Consider the following 5,112-nt stretch of genomic DNA (forward strand, 5'->3'; position numbering starts at 1 on the left):
ATCTAGTGATCCACATGGATATGTAATCACTACATCTATCAACTGCAAAGAAAGATGATTTTATGCTGCCAATGATATAAGTTATCAGAAAGAGATTCCACCTCTGGAGAATAGTCGGGTATCTGCGTGAACCCTTGTGCTACAATACTTGCTCTATATTTCACCACCTTGTAGTTCTCAATTCTGTTTTTAGAAGAAAACTGGTGTAGGTATTTCTTATGAATACCTTCCCATTATTGAGCAAGATTATTTCTACCAAGATTATACCCTTTGCTTGACTTCAGTCCGAGTGTTGTTCACACTTTGCCATGGCCATGGTCTTTGGATGTGAATCACGTGAACGGTTTTTTCAATCTAATTGAGAAATGTATGTCGACAATTGTAGACTTCCGGTTATATGTTTCTCCAGAATCTATATATCAATATATAGTTGATGAAAATTTCGTTACCCATGGTGACTGCTCGCGATTTCCTAATGCGATTGAGACGGGTATTCCGATGTCTCGGTCACTGTGTGCACTATGACCTGGATTGGTGGAGGTTTCCCGTCCACTAGGTGTATACTACCCATTAGGTGTCTGTCAACGTGAAATTGACTTGCATTTACTGATTCACAGGCCTTGATATCCTTGCTTGTAAGAAGCTAAATCCTGATGTACTATTGACATACATCTCCCCCTATTGCTTCGAACGGGGAGTGGAGTGATTCTTATTGGTACCTTCACTGTTTCAGGCATATTTTGCAGGATTGTAGGATTGTGAGACACCTTTATAGTCAGCAAATGAATCTGGCAGGTTATTTGCAATGTGTTGCAAATGTTTTGAACGCATGGTTTAGATCTTTGAGTACGTGGATTTGAGGCAGAAATGTGTTGAACATTCTACTAATTTCCTGGCATTCTTTAGGTACTTGAAATCTCCCCCTAATGCCTGGAAATGTTCCTCATTGAATCAGCATACTGGCCTTGAATAACTCCCCATGTGAGGGGCTTGAGGTATTGACGGTAATACAGTTATTCCTCACATAGATCTCAACTATATGTTGAGGGGCCAATGATGTACGCCGGGTGGTGATATCGGTATGCAACCGAATTACCGCAGATAGGAAATACTTGGTAGATATCCACATATCAAAGATAGAGGGGAATAATATTATGCAGTTCTGTCATGAGCGTGTAAAACTGCATGACTCCAACGTAAAGTTGGTAAGTTGCAATTACAAAGTAAAGACAATGCAATGAGCTTAACTCTTTGGATAGGATTCTACCAAACCATTTTGAGTCTAGACATTAGGACAAATTGCTAAACTTCAATCCGAGGGCCATAGAGAAGGCACTCAAGGAGAATTCTGCAATGTTATCCATTCGATTTGGTTGAAATCGTTGTCAGGATAATAAACCAATGGTTTCGTGTGAATAAAGCACACACTTAAGACCATCATGTAGATATGTCTTTTAGAACCATGGAATACTTGAATAGTCTACTCAATGGTTGGGAAGAGCCATTTACCTCGACTTGATGCATTCAAGGAGTCTGAGTGGTTAGGCATACACTTTAAGGTGTGTGAGCCTTAAATTTTGCCTCCCTGTGTCACATGTAGTGCACACAAAATCCAAATATTGTAAGAATTAAGCATCAATAATAATCATAAACCATTGGAATTGCTGATAGTTTCGGTTTCAACCCAATGTCAATGATGACCAAAGCTGGAATGCCAAGTTTGTCATGCAAAAGACACTGGAAAACTATCTCGCATGCAACATGTGCTACGGGTTCTGTAGTATGTGTAGTACAACCCAAATGATACATAGAGAATGTGCTTGCCATATCCGTTGCATGTGATAAAGAGAAGATATTTCTCTTTGTTGTCGGCATAGGTTTCTCTATGGAAACCATTTTTGACGAATATCTCTATAGCTTAATAGGGTACGAGTTAAACTTGGGAAGCAATGAAACATCCCGACGTTACTCGAGTACCCACGGGGATAGTAAATATGACTCGAGTTGAGCCAACAAATACCTCATCGCATCTAGCGATTTTAAAATATCTCCTTTCTCTCAATGAGAGTGGAAACATTGGACTTCCCTAAGTATAGAGTTTGTGGTGCAAATGTCCACAAGGCACATATCAGTTTTCATCGGATTGACTCCCGTAGAAATATATATATAGACATGAAGATTCTCAAGAAAATTAATGTCAGATATATAGAATACATACAAATGAATTTGTATCAAAGTGCTGATACAATATATTGTGATATACAATATATAATGACAACAATAATCATGTTCTTATTAGAACATCATAAATGGACATAAATAAATAGATCACTAAGGAGACTAAGGGACTAAATGTATAGTCTCCAAACATGTCGGTTGATGCATATTCAACCATCATGCTCTCCATGCTCATAGGGTCTCGTGACAGCTTGATGGTGTCAGGTTGAGGGTTTGAAGTGAGTTCCAAACCATTGCTCTTGAGGTCCTTTGCGTCCCGGTGGCATGGCATGGATTGCACGCGCTATCTCATGGGATGCAAGACTAATCTTGATGTCCATGACCCGCTTAAGTAAGTTGTGGCCATTGAGGGCAAGTGCCTTAAATTGTTAGCCATCGATTACTTATAGGGCAAGCCAGAGATAATTAATTTACAAGAAGTAAATTAAAAATCATTATGATTTTGTAATAAGAATGCAAAAATTTGACGCAAGTGTATAACTTGAAAATGCTTAACCTCAATTGTAGGAACATAACACATTGAAGATCATGCAGATCTCACAGTAATAGAGTTACTCTGCACATGGGCAGTAGATCCAACTCATTACCTTGTGTTTTCCTAATATTGAGGTAGATGTTATTGTCAAAAATTTACAAGTTTTGTTGTGCGGGAGAAATCAATCTCGACCGTTGTTACATGTTCATGAAGAATGTCAAAATCTCAATTGCAAATAGACGTATTAATCTCGACAAGTAGCGAACACGGAGATACATGCATTCTGGAATACATCGTACTCAACAAAAATACACCATTATTATAATGAATAGTAATGATGTTGCAAACTTGATGTTCAAGTGAAAAACTTGAATTGTATAGACCTCAAATTAAATGAGATGATATTTTATCAAGTTGCAAGATAATTCAACAGGGTGAATTAATATTTTACGAGAGAAAATTAATCTCAATCGCTATGAAATTATTTTGCGAGCGAAAAATATTCTCATCGCAAATCAATATTGTTGGGCGAGAAAACTTAATCTCAATTGCAAAACAATATCGTTGTAATAATAGGACATGTTATAGGGATTGCTAAAAAGCAAACACATTGAACATGCCACATATAATAACCACATATTTTCTGGAATGTTGAAACTCAACAGAAAATGCAGTAATTAACAGGGTCTAAAATAGTTAAATACTAGTAAATAGTACTGTTAACAGAATCCAATGTGCAAAATCTCAGAAATAGGATACGGTGCACGATCGGTCTGGACCACTGTTCGACCTGTTTTGCAAATTCATGCAACTGCAAGGACCTTGATGCACAATGTCGAAGGGATAAGGTTCCTTATCCTTTGTTTTCATGTGCGGATATGAAATCCCAATGGCGAATTTTTCTATGCCACAGCAGCCTTTCGAGACAGGCTCGCCGACCGGAGGTGCCTCAGCTTCCGTTGGGTACAACGGGCGCGAGCGCCGCGCGGGGGAAGGGGACCCTCAACGACGGCCTGGAAGGCTGCGCCATGGCCGGAGGGAGGAGCGACCGCGGCGCGCGCGCTTCAGCCAGCGCCGGCCAGAGGCCGCCATCATGCCTTCTGCAAGTGAGGCCTTGGTCGCAGGCGCTGCGTCAGATGCAGGTGGGCGTTGCTATGGAGGAACGGCCGGGGGCCTCGTCATCCGCTGAGAAGCGGCCGCGCCGTCACGGCCCGTCGCGCTCACGCAGTCTGCAGCCGTAGCGCGGACGGAGAGGGCCGACGTGCTTCTTGTCGGCCGTAGGCCGCTCGTGCCATTCAAAATCGACAGCGTCGATCCATTAAGAGGTAAGAACATCCCGAATTGTAGAAGACTACCTGCGCGCTTACAGTTCTTGTTTGGATTTTCAATCCATTGATCAAGGTTGCCTTTTCCATTCGTCTTTTCCTCCGTTGATGTCTTTCCGATGGAAGGTTGCCAACATTGTCCTGATTCCATCCCCACATGCTCGGATGAAGCAATTCTCGTAAGTGCAAGGACGTTACGAAAAGCAATCAATAATTGAATCTTTGATTAATCACAAGCAGAGAAGATCAAATAAGCAATCTATTGACAAATTCCCTTCTCTATGCAGAACGGCGGTTGCCGGTTGACTCGTCACAGGCCACAGCGATTAGCGCTAATTAGCCTGATCGTGTAGTGACGCCGGCCGCTCGGAAGCCACGCCGCCGGGGCAAGCCAAGGCCGCTCGCCGTTGTTGTTCGAGGGCCGTAGTCGGGGAGGCACCGGGTTCCGCGGGCAGGCGTTTCAGGCGTACATAACCGCTGCCTGGGATGGCCTATTTCTCTCATCGAAGAGCAAAGGGCTGATAACGTGTTAAGAGGAAAATGAATCAACTCACTCCTTTACTAGATGGCATCTGCTATTTATACAAGGGAAAGGATATCATTGGAAAAGGTGTCTGTTCAGAGGAGGTGCCTGTTCGGTAGGAACCGACGCGGCCGTTTTACAACTGACTGCGGTTAGTACAAGCAGGGATTAATCCCATAATTAACACATGGTTAATTAATTCTAAGGAGGTGTTTGGTTAGATGATTTCTGCCCGTCATCTGATTACAGCGTGATCTGAAAACGTTACGCGCGTTTGGTAACGCAGCGCCATAATCGGCTTCCACCGTAAACGAGTCCCGTCACACTTGCGCTCGATACCGCCCACCCCCCACCGTAACCAAGTTGCGCCCGTCAGGCTGCCCCCTCTGCTTTATCGAAGCCGCCGGTTAGTGCCACCACTTCCCTCCTTCCAGCCGCCGGAGATGCCTCCATGGCCTGCAGCTGCTGGCCGGATATCCCTCCATGGCCTGCATCTCGGTGAGGAACCCCATCGACGCCGACAAGGACGAGCTTGAGGACGACCCCTTCTT

At 43.2% G+C, this 5,112-nt stretch overlaps 1 long non-coding RNA gene across 1 annotated transcript; it reads left to right on the top strand.

Annotated features, from left to right (window-relative positions):
• The first annotated feature begins 3,605 nt into the window (after positions 1 to 3,605).
• On the top strand, positions 3,606 to 4,647 carry LOC119279033. Its single transcript, XR_005138035.1, has 2 exons — positions 3,606 to 4,217; positions 4,326 to 4,647. It is a non-coding gene; the product is annotated as an uncharacterized LOC119279033 (long non-coding RNA).
• Positions 4,648 to 5,112: the final 465 nt, after the last annotated feature.

Source organism: Triticum dicoccoides, chromosome 1A, assembly GCF_002162155.2.
Source record: "Triticum dicoccoides isolate Atlit2015 ecotype Zavitan chromosome 1A, WEW_v2.0, whole genome shotgun sequence".
In the NCBI taxonomy this organism is placed as follows: Eukaryota; Viridiplantae; Streptophyta; class Magnoliopsida; order Poales; family Poaceae; genus Triticum; species Triticum dicoccoides.